Source organism: Ambystoma mexicanum, chromosome 8 (assembly GCF_040938575.1).
Source record: "Ambystoma mexicanum isolate Mex_15411 chromosome 8, UKY_AmexF1_1, whole genome shotgun sequence".
NCBI lineage: Eukaryota > Metazoa > Chordata > Amphibia > Caudata > Ambystomatidae > Ambystoma > Ambystoma mexicanum.
In genome coordinates this window covers 1017181048-1017208402 of record NC_090929.1, presented here as the reverse complement: position 1 = coordinate 1017208402, position 27355 = coordinate 1017181048, and the positions used below count along the sequence as shown (strand labels likewise).

Genomic DNA, 27355 nt, shown 5'->3' with positions numbered 1-27355 from the left:
ATGGTGTAGAAATACCAGTTATAGCACCATTGATTATAAATATATCAATAGGGAGGCTTTTCATCAAGTCAAAGAACTGAATTTACACCCACAAACTTGCAGCAATCACAACTTGCTTTCCTTAGTGCTAAATTGGGATACAACTGTTAGTAAGAAATATTTTACTCAACCTTTGGTAATAATTGGGTCGAGAACACGACTAAGGTGGAATGAGACAAATCTTAAATTGTTTAGTCGTGCGATACAGAACAACACACTCGAATAAGTTATTGCGATACCCAGATCTATTACTACCATATAATACAATGACAGAAAGCCCAAAAAAAGTGTCTGACCGATAAACACGCATTTGATCACATTTTACAAAATAGATGTGTTGAATATAGGAAAGAAAAAAGAGACATCCTAACAGCATGTACAAATATAAATTGGCAAGCCTTGAAAAATGCCAAAACTAAGTATACAAAATTGGTTAAAAAGTCATAAAGCAATCACATTTCAAAAAGACAGTGAAAGAATGCAGCGAGAGGTAGCCAATAAGAACTTGTCAGAAATGTGGCAGTTATTAAACAGCCATAATACAAACTTACAGGCTGATGCCCAACTTAATGGGGTGCATCATCAGGTGTGGGCTGATTATTATACAAATCTTTATGCTGATGTTAAGTTCGACCAAATTCAACGCCTTCATACGGTCTCTCATCCATGGTCCATAGAAGTTTCTTCTATAGAGATCGAAGACATCATTGGACAGGCGAGTACATCTAGAGCCTGTGGTCCAGATGGTTTAAGTAATGCAATTTTAAAAGCCAATCCTAAAGAATGGGCCCAAATTTTATTTAATATCTTTCAAGAAATAATACGACTGCAGATGATTCCACAGTCTTGGAAGACATTGCTTATAATCCCAATTTATAAGAATGGTGATCGGACACTACCTCAGAATTACCGACCAATAACGTTGCTTGATTCTCCAGGAAAAATCTTCACTAAGTTGCTACTGCAACAATTTAATGCTTGGACCCTAGCTAATAACTTACGAGATCCCCACCAAACAGGGTTTGTTTCAGGCATGGGTGCACAAATCAATTTACTATGTCTGAATGCTATAAAAACTCAATGTCAAATATCGAAACAATCAGTCTACTTTGCTTTTGTTGATTTATTTTCTGCCTTTGACTCGATCTCACGTGCAATTCTATTTCAGAAATTACAAAGGGATAAGTGTCCCTGGACTCTATATGATCTTATTTTTGCATTACATTCTGAAACTTCGGTTCGTATCCAACTATCTATAAATGGCTTATTATCTGAACCCATTTCTACCTCACGCAGGGTGAAGCAAGGCTGTCTACTGGCCTCATCTATTTTTAATTATTTTATGTATGATTTGAAACACATTTTTGATGCAATACCTTCCGATTCTCCATAATTTAATGACAAATTTGTTAAGAGCCTCATGTATGCAGATGATTTAGTGTTAATTTCAAAAACGCCATTGGGATTGCAGAAGCTTTTAATTGCATTCAACACCTATATTCATCAAAATGAATTAAGAGTTAACCCTAACAAAACGCAGATCTTAGTTTATCAGCCGAACAAAACCACATGGCTGTCGTTTGTATGGACAATTAATAACATACGCCTGAGCATAGTGAAACAATATAGCTACTGGGGATGCTTGTTGAAAATAATATAACTAACACAGCTCATATAGAACGCATTGGCATTAAACTAGAGACTGCAATTTCCCAAACCAAAATCATCATGCATAGATTTGGAAAATTTTCTATCAAACCAGCTCTTCAATATTGGGTCCAAAGGGCAGTACAGAGCATAATATGTGGTTTAGAATCCCTGCCAACTAATACACATTTTTGTTTTGAAAAATGGGAAGGGAAATACTGGAAGCATATTTTGCATCTGCCACAGTGCGTCCCAACCTCGGATACTCTGAGTTAGGGTTGATTTCATTGCAAGCACATTACTCCTGGCGATTATGTTCGTTGTTCAGAAAATGTTTGTCAACCTCTATGGATGTAATCTTAAAAACTTTGACTAAATACATATTCTTGTCACAACATAACTTTGTAACCACATGGATGCAGAGCGCATATCAAAAATTGGCAGAGGCGATATAACCATTGATTTACTGATTAATAACCCACTGAATGCAAAAGAAAAGATATATTATATTGATTGGATAAAAACCCATGAAAGATGTCTACAATATAGAGATGGAGACTTATACCGCTTTCCACCAAAAAAACTGAAAACATTACCTCAATATATGATTAAAGCCCCATCAATGGACTATCGCTCGGAAATTCCACGTATGCGCTTTAACCTGTGGATAACTAATGATATTAATGTCAGAAGAAAATTGTTAGAGCCAGAGTTGAACATTTGTTGCTTTTGTAACTTGCAAATGGAAAAGGAAACACTTGAACATCTCATTACACAATGCTTGCAGTTAACCTCTCAGAGAGAAATTCATTTTTCAAGACATTGTACATACTTGAGGAGTCTAGAACAGAAACAATCCTGGGCGACAATTTTGAATTGCTCATATTTACCCATTCAAATATCCACGATACATTTTTTAAATGGTCTAAAATTAAATCATTGAGGGGAGAATATCCAGTTTGGGACAGAATGGTTGAACTAGATTGCCTAAGGTAGCGATAAACTCAGTACAACGAATATTTTGTATTGATTTTTTATCTTCATGTGACTCAATACATGAAGGTTTTTTTTAATGTTAAGATGGTACTGTATGTATCAAACTGATTTTTGAGATTCCAGTCTCACATTCCTATTCTCATTTTTACTCTGAATACTACTCCCTTTAGTTTTTATCATCATTAGTTTTTTTATTATTCGTCTGTAAATTGGAAAGTTTCAATTTTAATGTTTTAAACTGTAATGAAATGACATGTTGTAATAAGGTTGTTTAATTTTGTTTTGAAAGGTTGATTAATTTCAACTAAGACAAATTAAAAATTAGAATGTAAAAAATACCCATCGCCGTCATATTTTCTGTTGCTTGTGATAAAAGCCCAAGCTCACAATCCAACCCTTCGACTGGAGTATTCTTATGTATGCCCAGCGCTCTTCTCCACATTCGCACCTCTAGTTTTTTCATCCAGGATTTTTCTCTTACTGTAAACAATTCTAAACTATACGTCAGACAGGAGATGAGGCAAGTTTCATATAGTTTAACCAGACCTTCCAATGAGTAACCGCCTTTCGTTCTTACAAAATTAAAAATGGCCAAGCACCCTTTTTCTATTTTCTGCCATACATGAACCTCTAATTGGGCCACACTTAGTATCAGAAATAAAAATACCTAGATATATATATGTATGAAAAACCTCCTGTCTGTTATCATCTAGAGACTATAGGTAAAGCTTGGGCTTTTTCCTTTTAGGGCCATTGATCATAATCTTAGTTTTCTCATAGTTAAGAATAAGGTTGTTCACTCGTGAATATTCTGATATTTTCTAAGCTACGCTGGAGCCCAATAGGGGTTTTATCAAGCAGAAGTGTATCATCGGCCAATGCCAGCCATGCTATTTGTCCTTTTCCTACTTTAGGAGGATAATTTCTAGCATTACCAAGTTTCTCACCCATGTCAGACACATACACATTGTAGAGGGTTGGTGCTAAAGAGCAGGCCTGTTTCGGCCCTATATTCGTCTCAATGCTTTTACTCAATGTACCGTCCTAGTTTAAGGGTATTTGGGCAGTGGTATCAGTGTACAATTCTTGTATAAAATAGAATACTGTCGAATTTAATTTCCATGTTTGCAGTTTAGACCATAATAGTTGTCGATCTACCGTATCGAACGCTCTTTTAATGTCAACAAAACAGATAAACAGTGCACCACCTTTTTTCTGATGTTCTCGTATTAAGTATGTCAGCATCCATGCATTATGTAGGGTAGTCATACCTTTGCGGAATACTGTTTGTTGTTTTGACAGTATATTATTTTTCTTGATCCCAGTGTTCAACTCTTTCATCAAAATTAGTATCATTATACTATCCTCATTATACTGTTGGGTGATGTGCTCATGTCAGTAGTACTTATTATTTTTTTGGTGGTGTCCTGGATCAACTGCTGGAACAAATCGGTTTGTTCATTGATTTAATTGGCCAACCTTTCGTACAATTTCGCTAAGGCAAAGAGTACCGTATTCATAGCCTGAAGAGTCATTTCTGCAAAAGGGATGGAATTAGGGAGCATTCCCGTTCCATCTGGCAGATTCTGCTCTTTATTGATTCTGCTCTTTTTTTTTGCAAGGTGTTGGCTGGGTGATTTTAATTGACAGGGCAGATGGCTCATGTGGTGAATTGGAGAACATCACAGAAGATTTGGAGAAGTGCAATGATGCCGAATGCGTAGATGGAGTTATAGAGGCTGTGCAGGGAGCGTTTTGCAGTGTTCCATTTTGAGGTGAAACAGCAGAAGTTACTTCCCTTTGCATATGAGCATTTCTGGAATTTTGTTCTCCCTGCAAGGGTGGGCTAGTTGGAGTGTCCGCCAGTGATTTTAGCAACAATGGTGCCCCAATGATGATATGAATTTGCGCTACAGTGTCAATTACGTCCACTGTGAGTAGAGGGAGACTTGCTGCAATTTCTGCTAGTGTTTGTAGGAAGCCTGGAGCCAGCTGAGAGTCAGGAGGAGTACACAGGTCAATCATGGGGCTAGTCATTTCTATGTTCGCATTGTTCCTTTCGTCGCAGGATTCATTTTCTTTTGTGTGGCCTTCGGATGCTGTTGTAGCCACAGGCATATGCACGACAATCTCTGAACAGTATTTCCGAATGTCATTTGGTCGGGCAAGCCTCTCGCTCATTTTATTTGGGCCAGCACTGTGGGTTAGATTGACCATATGCGTGGTACGCTTCAGTGTGAGTTTTGGATGCGTTACTAATTTTGACGTTTCCTTGATCGGTGGCATACATGTTAACGTACAAAGCACTGACATACACCCAATGCAATAGTGATATTAAAAACCGCTCACCGACAAGTTATGGCTTATCGTCCCTCCAGGGACTCCAGCACAACAGCGCTTGTGAAGCACTTGCTGAATGCGCGCGCGCACATGCTCATGCTTTTTGAGGGTTTGTCGGGAAAAGGGGCGGAGCCAGGAGGAAATCCCAGTAATAGTAAGGAAAAAAGGATAGATAATACATGCTAAGTATACATAAATGCTAGTTATATTACATGGGAGCATTCAGAGTTAATATACAGTTCATGGTCAGCTGTGCATACCGGCAAATGTTTATCTTCAGAATGTAGATGTCAGATAGCGGTTCTCTCAGCAAAACACAGCATGACAGTACTTGTGAAGCACTTGGCAAAATTAGTGCGAATATCTTGGAACACGCATCGGTCATCACCAAAAGTCTGTAATTCTGTGGGTTATATCGGACCTTCTTTTTAAATATTGGCATCAAGATAGTGGCCTTCCAACTGTTCAGCAGGAAGCCCATTCATCGGATAGTATTAAACAATTGCATGAATATTTGTGCCCAATATTCAGGATTTCTCTTGTATGCTAGATTTGGAATCCTATCAGCCCATGGGCCCTGGACGCTTTTGTTCTACTAATAATTCCAACATTATCTTTAATATCAAATAAAAGGTCATCTGTTCTTTCAATGCCATTAATCCAGTAATATAGATCCTTGATATGTTATCCAATCTGCTTCACCTATAATATTAATTTCTTTCTGTGACCAATCCTCTATGTTAAATGAGTTGTACATGTTCCAAAATGTTCAAACATCCATGCTGAGTATATTCCTTGTCAACACCAATTTCTTTGAGTGAGCTGAGGACTTATGCCTATGGACAAAGTTTTTATACAGGGTTTTTAAATGTGATATTACTCTTTTTTCACCCACACATCCTCTGTAGAGCTCTTTACTGTTTTTATCTCTTTATAGAGTTTACGTTTGTCATGTGTTATTGCTGTATCGTAAGTCTTACTTTTATGGAGGAATTTACCCTTGATATTTTTGGATCAATCTTCAATATACTATCTTGATAATAGTACAATCCTTTCAAGGGGTTCTATGTTCATATTTCCCTCTTGACCCTGCTGTAATATTTCCTCAAAGCAACATATTTCTCTATATTGTACATTGACCAATGTAGTCTAGTCCATGTATGTTTTATATGTGCAGTACCCAAAATGGTCTTTCTCCTTTTGATACTCTTGATGATTACAAACTTCTGTACAACGTGATCGCTAAGTGAGGTAACAATATGGCTGAGTTGACCTATACTGTCCAACAATAAATCCGAAAACAATATATAATCGATCCAGGATCTTATTCCCCACAGACCATGTAAAGGTAAAGTCACTGTCAGTTGCAGTGTTCAAATAAAGTTACAAGTGGCAGTTTGTATTTATAAAAGTCGACCACGGGTCAGTCTTGTTGGGATCCTCCTCCCAATTTTGTATAAAGTTTGCACCATGTTTATTCTTCAAAATATCAACCTTTAGTAAGCCTCTAAACCATTGGTAGGTTAAATTCCCCATAATAATACAGGGATAGGTAGTGTAATCACTATTTCAGGCGTCTAATATTTTTTCCAGTTTCTCAATTACTCTAATTGTGTATACATTATTAGGAGGAATATATATATTTCTGAGGCTTGTGGAATCTGCTTAGATCACATGCTGTGCATAGGCCGACATCTAGTGGAAGCTGCGGAGTATTACAGTTTGTTTTTCGAAAATCGAAAAAGGGCGTCGACACAGGGCGTGCCAGTAATACTATCCCTAGTGTGACGTCCACTGTACCCATGATCCCTCACGCGTCTAGGATCCCCAGATTGTTTTTTTCCGCCATTCTGGTCGGAAGCACTTCATCGGAGTTCCCTGGCTTTGCCATATTTGCACTTAAAACTAATTCTAATTTGCCCCGTTTTGTCACCCTTACGTCGATCAGCATCTCGACGCCGAACCGGGGAGGAGATCAACGTCGAAACCCGACGGATTGGGCCTTGAGGCTTCCGCCTCGGCTCGGGCCTGGGCCGCTGGCCTCGGCCCTACAAGTAGGGAGAGTGGGGGGTGGTACACTTCCACACTCGGTTATAGACACCTTCTTACCTACACACACTTGCCCGCTGCCCACAGGCGCGTATGGAGGGTACGCCCTTTCAGTTTTGCCCCAAGTGTAATAAGAAATACCCTTGGGTAGATAAGCACGCTACGTGCAACCTTTGCCTGCCCAGAGACCACCCCGAGGCGGGTTGCAGGGCCTGTAGCAGGTTTAAGACCAAAACTCTTAAGGACCGCTCCACCAAGCGTTGGGCCCACCACGCCAAGCTAGCAGCTATGGAGGCGGAGGGTACCTTCAGCGACGGCAGCGACGCCGGACTTTCGGACGGCGAGGGCACCAAGGCGTCGAAAGACAGCCTAACGCACGTCCCCGGCCTCGGAAGGTCGTCCGTCCCGGCGACTATGGGGAAGTCCCCCGGCGACAAGAGCGTTACACATACACACGCTAAACACAAAAAAGCCACCCGAGATTCGACGTCGTCGAAACCTCGGAAAGAGGCACAGAAGGAGCGGTCCGAAAGGACGTCCTCTGGGCGGTCCCGGTCGAGGTCGCCGCACGACGTCAGGCAAGCCTCCACACTTGCACATAGTGCCTCGCCCATTAACATCACGGAAGATCACTCGTCCGGAGACGAACACGGCTTCCATCCCCAGCCTGCACCCCAGGGAAAGGGTACATCACTTGGGAGTAAGGAGGGCCCAGTTTCGAAGCCTAGTTCGAAACACAGGGATTCCACCTCCGATCCTCGACGCCAGGCGTCGAAAGATAAGGGAAATGGTAAACACACTTCCACCCACGGGGAAGGGGGTAAGCAACAAAGGAAACAACCCTTGCAATCCCCCACAACAATAGAACTGACTTCCCCGTCCAAGTCTTCTCAGGGACAGTCCATAGAGAGTTCCAGCAAGGTCACCCCAAGCTCAAAACTCTGGTCATGCGAGGACATTGACAGAGTAATGTCAAGGATGTCCTCCTTAGCAAATTTCTTCGAAAGACACCCTGACCAACTACTAGCTTTAAACCCTCAGGAATCTTCTCCCTCAGGTTCAAGGGACCCTATCCCTTCAAATAAAAAGCCCCGGGTCGAGACACCATTAAAGGCTTCAGACCCCTTCGAGGTCCAACCCTATTCTTGCCTTTTCCCTACAGGCCAAGGAGACTCTTCCCTTATAGAGGGCCAGGATTTCGAGACACCAGAAGATCTCGCAGTGTCAGATTATTACGGGGAGGACGAAGACGAGGATGAGCCAGAAAATAGCCCAGATATTTTCAGAATGGACTCACCAGTCGAAAGGGAAGCCCCAGTGTCTGATTCCCCAATAGATAATCAGCCCCTCCTGAATGAACTGCTCTCTCGGACAGCTAACCACTTCCACATAGACACACAAGGTGTCCAAGAAGAGAGGGACTTCGCGGAGGAACTAATAGGGGAAAGGAAGACAGTAGCCCAGACCATTCCCATCCTGAAATCTATTCAACGCAGAATAGCACCATCCCTTGTCAACCCAAACCTGACAAGACCTGTAAACCCGAGAGTAGAGAAGCTGTTTAAAGCAGCCCAGTCGGACCCTCTATATATTAGAGGCCAACTTAAGCCAGACTCTCTAGTCATAACTAACACCCGCAAGAGAGCTGGAACCCCATTATCTTCCTCGGAGGCTCCCCCCGACAAGGAAAGTAAGAAACTCTATGGTTTTGGTAGAAAAGTAGCTTCCACGGCAGCCTACCAAACCAGAATCGCGAATTCCACCACACTGTTGGCCAGCTACAACTGCCATCAGTGGGAAGAAGTGGCAGCACTAATAGATTCCGCTCCCGAACCCCTTAAGAGCCAGCTATCTCGCATTTGTGCAGAGGGAAGAAACGTCTCAGGCTGCATTTTAAAAGCAACTTTAGACGCCGCAGACAATGCGGGTAGAATTATAGCAGAGGGGACTGTCATCAAAAGACATGCTTGGTTGAGGCAGTCGGGATTCAGAGCAGAAACACAAGCTGCACTCTTAGACAAACAAGTGGAAAGTGATCTCCTGTTTGGAAAGGCAGTCGAGGACGCACTAAAAAACGCTAAGGAGGAATTCGACACCCTCAAATCCCTTGGCCAGTTAACTACAAAACCACCTAACCAAAGAGGGAACGGCAATTTTCGTCGCCCCCGCGGCCAAAATTCCAATAGAGGAAATAGCTATTCCCACACCCAGGGTACACAGTGGAACACCAACTCACAACAGTCTACCCAGGGGTATGGTAGGGCTAGTAGAAGAGGACGTGGTAGAGGCAGAGGCAGCCCCAGTAAAGGAGGTGGCACGCCTCCACCAAAGCAGTGAGGCTCATTTCAGGGTCCCTTCCCATGCAACCCCAGTAGGGGGACGAATATCCAGCTTCACCCAGGCATGGGAAGGGATAACATCCGACAGATGGGTGCTGTCGACGGTATCCAAGGGGTACTGTATAGAACTACTGCAACGTCCCCGAAACCACCCTCCAAGACAAAAAGTCCACTCTTTAGAACATCAAAAGATCCTCCTCGAGGAAATCTACAATCTGCTCCTAAAGGACGCGATAGAACTCGTCCCAGGACACCAGGTAAACAAGGGTATCTATTCAACTTACTTCCTTGTGCCAAAGAAAGATTTAACAATGCGCCCAGTATTGGACTTACGGCCTGCCAACAAGTATGTCAAGCCCCAAAAATTCCGTATGACCACGCTACAAGAGGTAATCCCACTCCTAAAAAAGGGGGATTACATGGCAACCTTGGATATGAAAGATGCCTATTTTCATATTTCCATGCTCCCGGCGCACAGAAAATACTTGCGCTTCAAGGTGGACAGTCGCCACTACCAATTCAAGGTACTGCCCTTCGGGATAGCTTCAGCACCAAGGGTGTTCACCAAGGTACTGGCCGTGGCAGCTGCACACCTACGCAGGGAGGCAATCCCAGTGTACCCTTATCTGGACGACTGGCTCATAACGGGGGAAACCCCAGGAATCTGCAGATCAAACATTCAGAGGACTATCGACCTCCTCCACGAATTAGGCTTCTCTATCAACGAGAAAAAGTCAAGTCTGGTGCCAAGCACCTCAAAACAGTTTCTAGGAGCTATCCTAGATACTCAGAAAGAATTGACCTTCCCTTCGGAAGAAAGAATTCGGAATATACTTCTGCAAATTCCGCATTATCAGTCAGGTCAACAGATAACAGTACGCAAAGCTATGCGGTTACTGGGCATGATGGCGTCATGCATTTACCTGGTCCCCCACTTGGTCTGCGCATGCGTCCCATGCAGGAATGGTTGGCGAAACAGTGGTCTCAGGCAAGTGGTCAGTGGGACGATCTAGTGGTCGTTTCGCCAACACTCGTACAGAGCCTACACTGGTGGACAAGAGAGAATCTCGCAAAGGGGAAACCCTTTTACGATCCCGAAGTACAAGTCGTGGTGACTACAGATGCATGCCTGACTGGGTGGGGAGCTCACCATCTCCACCACACAGCTCAGGGTCTCTGGTCTCACTCAGTAGCCAAGAACCACATCAATCTGCTAGAGCTTCTGGCAGTATTCCGAGCGCTGCAGGCGTTCGAGCCCCATCTACTGAACTTGTCGGTGCAGATCAGGACGGACAGCACGACAGCCATGTTCTATCTGAACAAGCAAGGAGGGACTCGTTCGCCAAATCTGTCCAAGCTTGCCCAGAAAATATGGATATGGGCACTCAGACTGTCATCGCAACATGTTCCAGGGGAGCTCAATTCCCTAGCGGATGCTCTAAGCAGAGACTCCCTCCCAGAAGAACACGAATGGGTCCTTCACAGAGACGTAGTGGAAGATCTCTACTCTCAGTGGGGTTTCCCCACTATAGACCTATTCGCCACAAGCGAAAACAAACAATGCCCAGGATTTGCATCCAGGTTCCCCCAAACGGACTCCCAGGGGAATGCCCTGTGGATGAACTGGTCAGGGATGTTTGCGTACGCTTTTCCACCAACTCCTCATCAGGAAGGTGGTGTACAAGATGAACAAGGAATCAATGACGCTCATCCTAGTTGCTCCCATGTGGGCGAGACAACCATGGTTTCCACACCTACGCAGGATGGCGGTGTGCGAGCCCATCAGACTCCCAGCCTGGTACAACCTTCTGTCCCAGCAACAAGGTCAAACAGTGCATCAGGAACCCAACTCTATGAACCTAGCAGCATGGCTCCTGAAGTCATAGAGTTTGGACATCTCAAATTACCACAGAGGTGTATGGACATTCTAAAAGAGTCCAGGAAACCAAATACAAGACACTGTTACTTTGACAAGTGGAAAAGATTCGTTATCTGGTGCCAGAATAAACAAATCAACCCGGTTGATTGCACTCCTTCCAACGTTGTAACATACATGCTCCACCTGCTGGATGCAGGGTTGGTTTTTAACTCTCTGAAAGTACACCTGGCAGCCCTCTCGGCTTACACCACATCCCATAACAGGGTCTCGTGGTGGAAAGTACCAGTGGTTAAAGCCTTCATGGAAGGAGTAAAGAGACTTCACCCTCCTATTTCGAACCCACCGCCAGGATGGGACCTCAACGTGGTGCTAGCTAAGCTCATGGGCCCCCCCTTCGAACCCATGCATAAAAGTAGTCTCAAACACCTGACTTATAAAACGGCCTTCTTAGTAGCCATTACCTCCATAAGAAGGGTCAGTGAAATTCAGGCTCTGTCAGTGCAAGATCCTTTCTTTACTATCCACAAGGACAAACTGGTTTTACGCACACACCCTAGGTTCTCACCAAAATTCATATCCAAGTTCCATGTAAACCAGTCCATCGAGCTTCCGGCTTTCTTCCAAAACCCACAAAGCTCGGCTGAGGTGAAACTACACACCCTAGATGTGCGTAGGGCGGTCTTATACTATGTAAATAAAACCAGACCGCTAAGGAAAACAGATCAACTGTTTGTCTCCGTAGCTACAGGCAGAGAGGGGGATCGCGTCTCTAAGGGCGCTATCTCTAAGTGGATTATCAACTGTATACAGCTGTGTTACTCTCTTTCTGAAAAGACTCTGCCGTTTACGCCAAGGGCCCACTCTACTAGAGGCATTGGGGCCACTCTGGCTTTCATTGCAAATGTTCCCCTCGACACCATTTGCAAAGCAGCTACTTGGAGCTCTATTCACACTTTTACTCAGCATTACTGCATTGACACTCATTCCAAGACAGATACACAAGTGGGACAAGCGGTTCTAAGACACCTGTTTGCTCATGACCCTTCTCACATCCCACCTCCTTCTTCTGGTACTGCTCGCTAATCTATGCACAGCATGTGATCTAAGCAGATTCCACAAGCCTCAGAAGGGATACATTACTCACCGTAATCGTATTTCTGATGCTTGTATCTGCTTAGATTCACATGCGACCCACCCTTCCTCCCCTCCGAGAGAAGGCGCATGGTTGCTTGTAGTCTTACCTTTCTGTCTATCTGCTTGGACTATCTGTACTCACGCTACTCCTCATGCTACCTCATGTCAGGAAAAACACAATCTGGGGATCCTAGACGCGTGAGGGATCATGGGTACAGTGGACGTCACACTAGGGATAGTATTACTGGCACGCCCTGTGTCGACGCCCTTTTTTGATTTTCGAAAAACAAACTGTAATACTCCGCAGCTTCCACTAGATGTCGGCCTATGCACAGCATGTGAATCTAAGCAGATACAAGCATCAGAAATACGATTACGGTGAGTAATGTATCCCATATATATATATATATATATATATATATATATATATGAACTACAAGTATACAATCCATATCAGTACCATTGGCCCATGATATTTTACCTGTCAACATGTGATCACTTTTGCTTGTAAGACAATATTCGCTCAAAACTAGGTGATTACGGACCCCAATCAACAAACCTCCAAACAGTCTACCATGTGTACATCCGCGTGCGTTCCTATATATTAGCGCGCACCCGTCAATCAGAACATTTTCTAATGAATGCGTTTCCTGTATAGCGAATACATTGGCATCCAATTATAATGATCTGCCTATTGGGTCAGAAACAAGAGTAGTAAGCTGTCTCTATTGAGGAACGGGCTTGCTGTAGTTGCGTACCAATCAATAATTTTGATTTTTGTAGTATTAACCAATGGGTAAGGAAAAATGTCTTTAATACCTGGCGTGTTTGTTAGTATGTTTTGTTTTATTACTTGGGGCAAAACCATAGAAGGCTTTACATTTTCATCAAACGTAACATTATCTAAATCAAATATCTCCTCCTCAGTGATAAAGTCTGAGTCGTTTGTGTGCCATTGGTTACCTTTGGTTTCAGCTCTAGGCCGCGGACACTAAATTTTTGTTATTGTTGTTAATTACCTCTATCATTAGAACGTTTCTTTTTGGGGGTTTTAGCTTCCTCTACAATGGAATAAAGGTTGTCATCCTCAACACAAACTATTCTTTCGGATGGTGTATCAGCTAGAGATGCTCTAGGTTGAGTATTTTGCTTGGACACCCTTTTCCTCTTTATTTTATTTTTACATTGCTGCTTGTTATCATTGATCTGCACTTTTATTTTTTGGGTTTGCAATGTTAACCTCATAATCCGTAGACTCAATGTTATTCCCATTGGTAGTATCTGATTCTGCCTCATTATTCTCCACAACGTGTTAGCCGGGAGTACGCTTCAGAATTCGATCCATTGGTTCTGGTAAATTAGCTCTGCGTTCATCTAGTTTATTTTCATCAGCTTGTTGCAGTAACGTCTCTAATTGATTTTCAACGCCCTTTTACTAGCAGTTTCTCTTTATGTAAAGAGGTGCAGAGTGTAAATAATGCTTTCAGTATTTTTATTTGTTCTGGTTACAGTGTAGTATCTTCATCGGAATAATCAGATGACGAATAAGAGGGCTCATTAATATGGGAAGGTCCATATGCGCTAGCTGTAATTTGACCAAGGTCTGGAGACCTTTCTAAATTTGGTGGGGGGTAAGCAGATCTCTAACACATTATTCTTTTGTATAGAAGCATTATCGTTATTGCCCACACTCACCTTTTTAAGGATAAGGACCATGTTCAGCAGCAAGTGTGACCGATACAGTGTGGTGGATAAGCTGGGAGATGGCCAGCTTCTCCAAGAGTTTGCCCAGGAAGGGGGTAATGGAGATAGGACAGTAATTAGCCAGGCAGGAGGGGTCTCTCTGCACTTTACACTACACTTTACCCCTCCTTTTCTCAAACTCACCCTTCTTTCACTCTCCCAGCCACCTTTCTTACTCAGTCTCACTTAATCGCCCAGTTGGCCTCACTGGGCTTTTCAGGCTGTCTCTGATCTTGACTGTCCCCTGACCATTGGCTGACTCTTTCATCTCCCAATTCGTTGGACCGGCAGGTGGGAGCCGGCCCTTTGTTCAAAGGCCCATTTCTAAGGTCTCTGGCTGCTCCCTTTCTGCTACCGGAAAGCTACATGAAGCCACTACTGAAACCTGACCCTCCCGGGGCTGCCAGCTCATGCAGTTATGAAACTGGACTGCCAAGACTCTCTTACTTCCTCTATATGTGCTACCCTTTCTCCTCCCTTCATGTTCCTTCACTCTCCCTTCTGCCTGCTCCAACTGCTCTACTTGTTTTGCTCTCTAACGGTCTCATTTCAACACTCACCTGTAACTCTTATCTCGTTTCTTTTACCCATGGTGCTAAGCATCTGCCTTTATAGGTCAAATTTGGGTGTCTTTTGGAAAGTCAAATTTGGGTGTTTTTTGGAAAGTCAAATTTGGGTGTGCTTTGGAAAGTCATGTTTGGGTGTGCTTTGGAAAGTCAAATTTGGGTGTGTTTTTTAATTTAACTTTTGGCCCTCAACTGTAACCTTCTAGCCCAGTGACTGTACTTTAATATTTCTCCTACTGCTTCCTCTCTCTCCCTGCCCATGTCATTATCTGTTTCCCCTATCTACTCTAGCTGCTTCTCTATCAACTATCCTTCACTTCTCACTAAGTCTGGTAAGAAGACATTTAAAAAGGATTTCTTGGCCGCCAACCCAGGTCTCCCCATTGCTGATACCTATTCCAGCGCCTCTGCCATACAAACCCTCACGGACATCCTCTTTGTCGTCCCTTCTCCAGATCTCTAGTCACCTCATATGATCTCTGTGCTCTGTCCTGTCTCCTCCTCTCCCATTAATGGTGTCACCCACTGGGAAGTCCTCATGGATTCTTTTGACTCCTCCGGAGTCATCATTAATGTCTACCTAAATGGCACTGTCATGGTGCAAGGCCCTCAGACCAATCTCCTCCTCTTTGATAGGCGGTTCCCTCGCCTCATCGAGTTCCTCTCATCTCCAGCTATCCCCTACTCTCCTCCACTGGTTACTTTTGCCTCTTATTCTTCTTTCTCTGCCCCATCTCAAGCTCTCTCCGCACTTGCGCAGGGCGTATCTCTTATTTGTACCCCCCCCCCCAGGAAGGTCTTTAAGGCTGGCAACCTTCTTCACCTTGCCACTCTCAACTCTTGCTCTGCTTTCACGCTCCTCTGACATCTGCCACCTCCTTGTAGAACTTGACGTCCTCGGTCTTATTGAGATGTGGTTCACGGCCAGCTCTGTCACAAGCTTCAACACTCTCCTCCCCGATGCCTACAAGATCTGCTCTGCCCCCAGATACACCCGACCCGGAGGGGGTGTAGCCGTGATCTTCCCCGAGTGGATTCCTGCCTCTATCATCCCCACTCAGACTTACTCTTCTTTCGAATGTCTTGTCTGCAGTCTCTCTCTCTCTCTCTCTCTCTCTCTCTCTCTCTCTCTCTCTCTCTCTGTCTCTGTCTCTGTCTCGCTCTCTCTCTGTCTCTCTCTCTCTCTGCCACTCTCTTACTGTTGCTACTCTCTACGGGCCCCCTGGTTAAATCACCTCTTTTCTCTCTGAGTGGGCAAACTTATCCGCCTCCCTCCATGCCTCAACCACTCAACTCCTCCTCCTTGGTGAACTTGGCATCCATCTTGATTCTCCCTGTTCCTCGTCTGCGCTCTTTTGCGACCTCCGTGGTGATTCGCTCTCCCTCTCTATCCTCCGCTCCGACTCACTCTACTGGTCACACACTTGATGTCTTGATCTCCTCTGGCCTCCCCCTTCTATTCCCCTCACCATTCCTCTCTCTTAGAGTGATCACTGCCTCCTCTCCTCTCATCTTTCCATCTCCTCCCCTCAAGCCAAGCCTACCCCTAGGTTGCCACCCACCTTCTCGGACATCCGGCCGATGAAACATGTGTCAGTCGAGGCTTGTGTCTACTCTTGATGATCTTGCCCCTGTCATGAGGATCCGTTTGAAGTCCAAAGCCAAGTGCAATTCTTGGTATGACTCTGACCTAGCTACACAAACTTAAGTGTTGGGTGCCTAAGAGGAAATGGAGGACTTCTTGCTCATCATCTGACAAACTGGCCTGTCACCTGCTCCCGCAACACCGACTCTGTCCGCACCAAGAAGAGAGCTCACATTCAAGCTTGTGTCTCTGCGGCATCGAACAACTCGGCCGAACTCTTTAAAATCTGTAAGGAGCTGGCAAACCCTGCTGCAGTCTCCACCCCTCCTCTCGCCTCCCATGCTCTTTGCAATGCCCCTGCTTCTCACTTTATCTCTAAAACCCAGGTCATCTTGTCCACCCACTCATCAGCTCACCCTCCTTCTCTGCTTACTGTTCCTCCTTCAGCTACCTCCTCCCCACCCCCTCTTTCTCCTCCTTTCCTCTTTTCTCCCCTGATGAGGTCGCTAGACAAGTCCGACATATGAAAGCTTCATCAAAACAGGGCCATCCCTGTTCATCCAAAACCTTTAAGGACCACATCGATACCCTCGCTCCGGCCCTTGCCAAATTCTGCAACCACTCCTTTGCCTCCTGGATCTTTCCACTCCCCACTGAAGCACTCCCTTGTGCATTCTCTCCTCAAGAAACCCACAGCTGATCCTTCTTGACCAGCTAACTATCACCCAATTTCCATTACTCCCTTCGTGGGTAAACTCCTGGAAAAGCTGGCCATCTCTCAGCTTACCCTTCACTCTGATTTTGTTGGCTCTCTCCATGACCACCAATCTGGCTTCAGAACTGCCAGAAGCATGGAAACTGCTCTCCTAAACATCTGTGAAGACCTGCTCTCCAACCTTGACTCGAACATTCCTTCTGTCCTCATCCTACTTGATCTCTCCCCTGCTTTCGACACAGTCGACCATAACACCGTGCTCAATAATCTGCGTGACAACTTGGGTATCACTGATCAGGCTTTGGCCTGGCTGACCTCTTTCCTCTGTGATCGACCTACCCAGGTACAACTTGGGTCCTTCCTATCTTCTATCTCCCTCTCTACCTGTGGTGTCCCCCAGGGGTCTAACCTCTCGGCCTGGCTTTTCAACCAATTCCTTGCAACTCTCACCTACTGCATTTCCATTTTCTGCTCAAACTTCCAGTGCTATGCTGATGACGCCCAACTCATTTTCAGGCTTCCCTCAGCCACCTACTCTCATGCCCTCATCTCTGATTGCCTAACCGCCATTCAAAATTGGTGGGCCGCCAACGATCTTTGTCTAAATGCCAACAAGACGTAGATCCTCCTCATTTGTACACCTTCACCATCCTTTCCCCTCACTCTCTAGCCGCCTCCCTAGGCCCTCCTCCTACCCCCACCTGTGAGGCTAAGAACCTTGGGGTCATCTTTGACTCTAAACTGTCCTTCTACTCACACATCTCTAAAAAATCAAACCTCTTACTGCACCTCCTCAGAGGTACTCTGCCTTTCCTCACCTTCCCTCAGAAGCTCACTGTATCCCAATCTCTGGTTCTCTCCAGATTGGACTACTGTAACAGCCTCTTTCTAAATCGACCTGCCTTTATTCTCCGCCCTTTACAACTAATACAGAACAGGACTGCAAGACTTGTCCTTGGCCTCAAGCCCTGGGAGTGTATCTCTCCAGCTCGGAAATCCCTCCATTGGCTCCCAGTGGATGCAAGGATTAAATGTGAAACCCTCTGCATTGTCCATAAAGCTTTCTAGGTCCTGGGTCCTAAATACCTTAAACTATTCCTCCGGAAATACCTCCCCTCTTGATCCCTTCGCTCTTCTACTTCTAACTCCCTTAGGGTCCGTCGTTTCTCTACGAAACGTGCAGGGGATAGATCGGTCTTCGGCTGGGGCCTCCCTTTGGAACAGCCTCCCTGCCACCTTGAAACTTGAGGAGAACCATCTCTGGTTCCGGAAGCACCTCAAAACCTTCCTCTTTGGCTCTGCCTTATCCCCTGCTGATCGGTTCTCTCTCTCTGCAGTGTGCATCTGGCCACCCTCTGTCCTTCGGGCCCAGATACCTGCTCACCCTGCCACCCTCCTGCACTGCCTCTGGGCCACCACTTGCACTTGGGTCTGTATCTGTACCCATACAGTCCCCCACCCACTTTTCTTCTGCACTTATCAGATATACCCTATCTGATTAACCTAGCACTTGCCACTTGCACTACCACTGTTTATCGCCTTAAGTTATTTATTCAATATTTATTTTGTTCCCTCCCCTGTTTCCACACTTTTCACTTCTTCCCCCCCGCCCCTCCATGCACTTCCCCCCTTTTCCCTTTCCCATGCACTTGCGTGTTCTTAATGTCACTGGGCCTAGTAAGATCTTTGTTTTTTTGTTCTCCCCTGTTCCCCTCCCTTTGCCAGGTCGCGCTCTGAAACACTTGTGTATGTGCGCAATATAAATAAAATATCATTTAATTTCCCTTCACCTTACCATACACACGCTCTCACACAAGTACAAATTTCTCTCACCAACCAATACTGCACCTTTGGTACTCTCTTCTATTCTCCTCCATGCTCCACTCCACCGTCCTTCCACTGCCTGGTTTGATCTCTCTTGAACAGCCCACATTCTTCTGCTCTGCTTTTGCATTTTATCCTCCTTCCCCATTCCATTGGCTCTCGGTCTCACCTGGTTCCCCGGACCAATCTTTGTCTTGCTCTGCCCTAGGTGCCTTGTTACATAGGTGTGAAGCCATAAAGCGCCCTTTATGGTGGTGTTTTGCAATGGTGGTCTGGTATAGCAAATGCAAATTTCAGTTTTCATAGTCTGGTGTAATTGAAAGTCCTGATTGCTAGTCCACTGCGACCAAAGCTCCACTGGCTCTGTGTTCGCCACTGCATCTCTCACTTGTGGATTGAATGTTTCTTCCTTCACCGCACAGACTTCTGAGCTTGGTAGCTCTGGAATGGAAGAGAAATCTTTGGCCACCATGTTGTATGGCAGGCATGGGATGAATACAAGTTTTTCCCACTTGCAACTAGTCACATATTTGGGGGGGGACAGAAACTGGGGCCCTGCTTACTCCCTCACACTGGCTGTGGCAAACGCCCCTGTAGGCATCTTGGCACAGGTTAAGAGGGGTCCCCATCATGTTTTGAAAGGTCAGGTCTCTGAACCTGTCGCACTACCTATCTGCCACATATTTCATCCCTCTATGGTGAAATGGTGTAAAGAGAATATTAACCCAAAACCTGAATGATAATAAGAATCCAAAATACCAAATAATCACTGCACCTCTATTCATGGGAAAACCAGGTTTATTACATGCAAAAGGTTCTCAGACGGTCCCGTAGAACCAAACTGACACAGAGCTTGTCACACAACAAACTCATCTTGGAAAATGCAAACATCTTCGCCCGTCTCCTTACCAAAATGATGAATGCATCATTCCGGTATGGTCACGTTCCAGAAAGCATTAAATCAGTTACTGTGACACCACTAGCAAAAAAACTGAGCTAGATCAAAGAGACCCTAGCAACCTAAGAACAATAACAAATTGCAATTTCTTACTTAAGGTACTCGATAGAATTGCCACCTCCCAGTTCAAACGTATGTGGAAGCCAACAATGTATTACACGGTCAGCAATCTGAATTTCGCAACAGCCCAAAGTACCAAAACAACCATGTTAGACCTTCAGGCCCACATGCTAAGTGTGGTGGAAAAGGGGAATTTGGTACTCCTTTATATTGTTAGATCTTAGTGCAGCGTTCAATCTTTTAGACCACAATCAACTCAAGCTTGCACTGGCAAAGGTAGCCAACTGCTCGATTGAAGCAATTAGCTGGCTCACATCCTTTCTATTGGACAGAAAATCCGGGTAACAACTTCTCTTACGAACAGATCATCGGATGCAGAGTACCACAAGGGACAAGCCTGTCCCCGTTGCTCTTTAACCTGGACATCAGATTCCTGTGCTTAGTCCTTGACCCATTGGGAGCCTTTTTCACTAATTACGCTGACGACACCCAGCTTGTGGTGGAATTGAGTGGGGACTATGCACAGGATAGAGCATGGGTGAAAGGACTATACAAATCCATTGAGAATCGGATGAACAACAACTGGCTTTGTTTAAAAGCAAAAAGACAGAACTGATGGTTATTGGATCAAATCAAGCCAGAACCAAACTTGACAGCCAGTACCAATCCTTTCTCATAAATGACTCTCAACTAAAGGTGGTCAACAAATTAAAAACGCTAGGAATGTACATGGTTGCGTCCCAGAGCGCAGAAGCCCAAACCCTTCAACTAAACAAGAACTGTTCCCATCACCTACGGCTCCTCAGAATAATTCAACCACACCGTATCGAAGCCAATTGCTCCACAATAGCAAGAGTAACTATTCTATCAAGGTTGGATTATGGTAATTCCCTTATGCTAGGACCCAACAAAAAGGGCTCATTGCCAAATGATCAAAAACAGCACAGTCAGGATCATCCAGAATAAAACAAAAAAGGAACACACCGAGGACAGATGGAACCTTCATTGGCTGGCTGTAGAGGACAGTATACTATTCAAATCCTTGACACGAACACACCGATGCATTTATGGGAAGGCACCATCCTACCTTAAAAGTAAATTGGTTATGTATGTGCCAAGACGCGCCCTCAGGTCAGAGCCCAAAGGCATAATTAAGATAACCAGGATTAAGAAAGCAAAGCATTCCACACTAAGGCCTTCATGATGTGGAACAATCTTCCCCTCCGTATCAGGTTAGAAAAGAATTACACAAGATTTAAGAAAAAACTCAAGACCCACCTCTTCAATTAAACCACTACGTACCAGACATAAACCCCAACCACATACTTGTGCAAATTTTCCCGTGATTACGTGTTTTGTGCCAACTGTCTATATGTTAGCGCCCCGATGCTTGTGAGCGATCAGCGCTATATGAATAAATAGCTATCATGTATAGAACATGCTAATAACCCACTATAATCCCTGGACCGATTGGCCACACCCATTCTCAACCCATTCCCCTAAACAGGTGGCCGCTACATCACTATTAAAACCAGGTATGGGATTGGTCATTGAGTATATTGACACATTAATAAATCGTGAACATCACGTGATGTGCACTCCTCCGATCCATACACTTTCATAGTAAATTGGCGAGGCCAACTCTGCTTTGATAAAACAACAGTATAAACTGGGGGGGCGTCCTACCCTCAAACTTTTGTATGCATTTATTTTATGAAAAAACAATCAAAACTTTGTAAAATGACAGTTGAACAAAGACATATTTGTATCACCGAAGTCAAGTCTGTGGATACACACTCTAGACAATTTTGTTGTAACAGCTTTTATTATTTTAGCTCTTGATACATGTTCAAATTATAAGGTAAGAAGAAAATTAATGTAAACCATAAGAACAATAAGGAACCTACATTGGATTGAGCCAGTACAATTCAATAAGTGCAATCAATTGTATGTGGTTATCAGGCTGCTGGTAGATACAGCAGAGGTCACAGAAATGAAGCAACAAGAACGTTTCAGGTTCGTGAACAGAAAATACGTGGAAGTATCCACTACAGTGTAACAAGCACCCATGAACTCATGAGTAGAATACGCAGACAAATATATTGTAAAAACAGTTCTGAGGTATTTAGCTTGAAACATGAGTAAGATTGGTGTGCAGTCCATACAGTCTTTTCACACACACACTGGTGACATGGTGTGTTCAACAATTAGCTTGAGACATAATAATCATAGGCTAGAAAGGTACAATTAAGCCCTGAGAGTGCCTGATAAATGGCAAAATAATGTTAAGTCCCAAGAGTGTCGTGTGAAGTCCCACTTGGGGAAGATGGAGACCTGGGGCAAGGTCTACCAATGCCTGGCAGAAGCGTGACCAACTGGCTGGTCGACCTCTAGATTTCAGGTTAGAGCAGTGGTCTTCAAACTTTTTTGGCTGGGCCCCCCTGTGCAAAATTTGGGCAGGTCGGGACCCCCCCAGAAATGCCAAATGGACAGTATATATTGCGCGCCGTCACCTGCTCCCATCACAGTCGCTGGGCTCCCTCATCCCACTCCTACCCAGTCCCTGGTCTCTCCCCCCCATCACACACCCTGGGCTCTCCCCACTCTGCACCCACCACTAACCCATGGTTCCCGCCGATTGTGCTCCCACCATAGCCCCTGGGTTCCCCCCATCCCGTTCCCAACACAGTCTGAGGGCCAGTGGCGGCTGGTGATTTTTTTTTTTTAAGTGGAGGGGGGCATAACTATTTCTCCCAAAAATGCCATAGCGACTGAGCATAGTGAGGGAGCCCGAACCAATAAAGAGGGATTCGGGGGGGGTTTCACCCTGTGAATTTTTTTTAAATAATGAGTTAAAATGTTGCATTGTAGAGCGTACTTTTAACAAAAAAAATTGGTAAATAGCCAAACAGTTTTCAATTGGTGCTGGGGGGGCAGGCATGACATTTTTTACTGGACGTCTACGGTTTATAGTGATAGTACCGAATGAAAAAATCTCGAAAAAAAATCTCAAAAAAAGGCCGAAAAAAAAAATATCGAATTTTTTTTTATGACTTTTTTCTTTCGAAATGTGGGGCTTCCCCCACCCCCCTTTTTTCTATTTTTTTTTATTTTAACCCTTTTTTTTTACTTACCTGACCCCAAAAACACACATAAATAAATAAATAATTCAATATTTTTTTCCGAGATTTTGTTTTCGAGATTTTTGTCATTCGGTATTATTTTTTCGGCCTTTTGACCGACCACCATCTATGATAGATATCCAGTAATAAGACTGGGTTGATTGTGTGTATGCAAGGTGCTGCACATTCATACAACAATCACTCTATCATTCACACGAGCATCCATCACCATCACTCACTCATAGCATAAGCGTACACGCATCCATACACATGTTTAAATAAAAAAAATGAACATAAACGTACCTTCTGCATTGGCCTGCATGTGGGTGCTGAAACGCCCTGCTCCAGGCTCCTCTGTCCGTATGTGCGAGGAGGTGCAGGAGCTCCCCCACAGACATGCAGTACCCCAACTAGCATTTCCAATGAGTTATGCAATGCTGGCGAAGCAAAACACCCCAGCACTTGCATGGCTCAGTGAGCAAACATGTGCGACTGGGGAACTAAACTGAACTGTCAAAGGGAAAGTGTTTCTCTTTGACAGTACAGCCAGCCCAGGAGCACCCATCAGCTGGTGCCGGATCCTCGATCTATGTTCCCCTATACTTTTATGTATGGGTCTCGATGTTTGCCCAACATAGCGAAGACCACAGGGGCATTCAATGAGATAGATGACTTTGGCTGATTTACAATTTGAGGAATGTCTAAACTGCCATTTTTTTTACCATCCATGAGGAAGGAATTCATTTTTTGTTTGTCTGCATGCAGTGCAGCTGCCATAGGGGTGATGACCACGAGTTTCTCTCTTGTTCCAGAGAGTAGATCTGGTGGATTTGTGTCCTGTTCTGCCGTGAGTAAGTAGCTCCTTGAGGTTCTTAGATCTTTTGAGTGCCATCCTTGGTATGGGTTCTGCTGGGAGGCTAAGTTGGACTAAAGGGCAGAATTTTTTGATAAGGGCCTTGAGTTTGGATGTGGTAGGACCAAACGTAGAGACGCATGCCATGATTTTATCAATGGCGGTGTCACGTTCTTTGGGTGTGAGTAATGCTTCTGTTGGCGTGTATTGGGCTCTCTTTTGCGAGTTTTTTTAAGCAATCTCTTTGGGTAGCCTCTTGCTTCAAGTTTGTGTTGTAAGGTGGTAGCATGTACCTTGAATTCTCTGATCTCTGTACAATTCCTGCGTATCCTGAGGAATTGACCAAAAAGGAAGATTGTCACATGGATTTTTGGCATGACGACTCCTATAGTGTAATACTGTGTTCCTGTCAGTATCTTTTTTAAAGATGGAGCATTCCAAATGGTTGTTCCTGGAAATTTTGAGGACTAGAAAGTTGATTTCCAAGTTACTGTTGTTCATGGTGAACTTTATTTCCTGCGTTCGTGCATTGATCCAATTGAAGAAACTTTCTAGTTCCAAACTCTGCCCTTTCCAAATAAAAATGATAGTCAATATATCGGTGCCAAAGAAAGATGTTCTCACGGAATGGGTTATTGGTGTTGAGAACATGGCTTTGTTCATATTCTGCCATGTAAATGATGGCCCTGCTTGGGGCAAAGGCGGCCCCCATTACTGTTACACAAATTTGTAAATAAAACACGCAATTGAACGAGAAGTAGTTGTAGGTAAGTGCTAGATCTAGAAGTTCAACAATGAAGTTGATGGGGACCCCCTTTTGGGTCATGTGTTAAGTAAGGTGATTTCGAATGGATTGTGTCCTCCAACGTATTCCACATATTTGACATGTAATGTCCATAGCTGTGCACTTCGGAAACTTTTCAGCAGAGGGTGTACTGCGTCGATGATGTTGGGTCCCTCGAAGGCCTCCGACGATGGTGACGTCCCCGGATGTTATAAATAGGACGCACAGCACCCGCAGCCTTAGTTCCGTTTTTTCCACGAACGTGTTGCTTCGTGAAACTCAGCGCGCCTCGAGTGTTCATCGTTGAGATGTCTTTTTCTTCAACCCCTCTGACTCCGCGGTATGGCTTCAAGACCTGCTGGGACTGCAGGTCTAAAATGTTGATCACTGACCTGCATCGAATTTGTTTGTGGTGCTTGGGCGAGTCGCACGACACCGACTGTTCGAAATGTCAGTCGCTGACTGCCATGGCCTTGCAGGAGCGGAAGGGGAAGCTCCAGGTAGGTAGGGGCTCTAAGTAAGTCCCAAAAATCCAAGTCCATGTCCAAAGGGTTGTCCACTGACGACTCGACGGGCGACTCTCTGTGTCGGGTGGAGTCCCAGGGTCCTCTGTCCCGGAGTGGTTCCCGCCATTCTTCTTCTTCGCCGCGGCATTCACGGAAGCACTGTCACTGGTCGCCTTCCCCGTCCTCATCGGAAGAGGGAGCCGCCAGAAAAGTGGCATGCCCGACGAAGCCCTAGACTCCAGAGGAATGGGCTGACTTTAAGGAGCAAAGGTTGGCGATATTTCAATCACAGAGCACAGTTCCGGTGGCGCCTTCTAACGAAGCCGACCAGGATCGATCTCGTACCGTGGCTCGCACGCCTTTGGGCTCGGGTCCGTGACGCGACTCACATAGGGAACCTTCGAGGTCACGTTCGGGCAAGGCTTCGGAGAGTCGAAAGAGACGTGCTTCTAGGTTTCGGTCCTCATCCCCAGCGAGACCGTTGCAACCTCCTAAGGGCTCGATGACGGTGTCGACTCGGTCTGCGCTGTGTCTGTTGGATTTGGAGGTCGACGCTTTGCTATCTTATCAGCCCACGCGCCATCGGCACCAGTGTCGATGCCGAAGCCATCGGCGCTCACGACGTCGAGGTTGTTGACGCTCTCGGCGCCTTTGGGTATTTTTGCCAAAAATGTGCTATTGGAGTACCCCGATGTGGGGGATCCTCCTAGGAAGGCTACGGCAAAGGCTGTGAGGCCAGTTGTGGACTCCAGGCCCTCTTCTGTCACCAGGCCTGGGTTTCAACTCCCTCTGGCTGACATATATGAAGAGGAAGAAAGGTCTGAGTTTGAGGATCCTGGTGAACTTGATGAAGCTACACTTTTTTCTGGAGACAGTTGGAGGAGTTGAGGCAGACCCTTCATGATGTCAGTGGGTTGGGCACTTATGTGGAAGTGGAGTTAGGTAGGCCTGAGCCTGGGGCTCATGCAGAGTCTTCATACAGGAGGCTTATGGCTAGGGTCTCGGAGTATCTGGGCTGGTCCAGTCCTCCTGAAGACTTTGTGCAGGATGATCTTACAGACATTTTAGATCAAGGTCCGTCTCCTGACCCGGTTTTACCATTTCATCTCACCTTACAGAAAAGGGTGCCAGCTGCTTGGCAGTCCCCGGAATCTCTTCCAGCTGTTAATAAATCTATGACAAAGAAGTACCGCCCTTCCGTTAGCGACCCCAGCTATTTATCTACTCACCCCACTCCCAAGAGTTTGGTGTTTCAGGCAGCCTCAGCCACCTTGAGGCGGGAGGGGAACCCTACCATCCCTCCAAATAGCGACGACAAGCGCTTCGACGGTTGGGCACGGAACGTATTTTCTGCTGGGAGCATGGCCTTGAAATCAGCCAACTCCACTTGTGCCTTGGCAAGGTTCTCACACACTCTGTGGAACTGTGTTTCTTTAGCACCTGAGCATATTCCCGAGGGGGACGAAAGGGATGTGTTCCTTGCCCTCGAGCAAGACGGCAAGGATGCCATGTGCGAATCCCTTCAGTCGTATTTGGATACAGCCAACAGTGTTAGCTGATCCATGGCGGCGAGCACCGTTATACGCAGATTTGCGTGGTTGCAGAAGTCGGGTTTTCCTCCGGATGTGCAGGCCCATCTTCTGAACATGCCCTTTGATGGCACACATTTGTTTGGCAGCAAGGCTGACGAGGGTCTTGAGAGGTTGCAGACCATTGAAAACTGCTGCTAAATCGTTAAGCGCAGCTGTGCGTCGACCTCCACCTTTTCGTCGTAGGGGACAGCAACGTAGGGGAGGTTCTTTTCGTTACTACTCCCCCTTTGGTAGGACGAGAGGGGCCTGCAGTCAAAGGGGCCAACGAAAAAGTACCCATTTCGGGGAAATCATGGTGCCAAAGCTGTTCAGGCAGCTGCCTCTTTGCCTTCAGGCACTGCCGAAGCCGCTTCCAAACAGTCATGAGGCCCTGTCCCATGGTTCGCCGGTTGGGAGCAGACTGTCTCAGCATCTCGAAAAATGGCGAGCCATATCTTCAGATGCGTGGGTTCTGGATTGCATAACCCAAGGCTACTGCCTTCCCTTCCTTCAGCGGCCTCACAACAATCCACTGTGGAAGCTCTCTTTGAAGCTTCCGGATCCGCTCCTTGTGCAGGAAATATTAACCCTGCTGGAGAAAGGCACTATAGAACTGGTGCCTATAGCGGAGTGGAACAAGGGATG

General features: G+C 45.3%; 1 protein-coding gene across 1 annotated transcript in view; it reads left to right on the top strand.

The window, feature by feature from the left end:
* Nucleotides 1-27355, top strand: part of LOC138472665 (inhibitor of nuclear factor kappa-B kinase subunit alpha-like) — a 1781717-nt gene that overhangs the window by 1205399 nt on the left and 548963 nt on the right. The gene's annotated exons all lie outside the window — the stretch shown is intronic.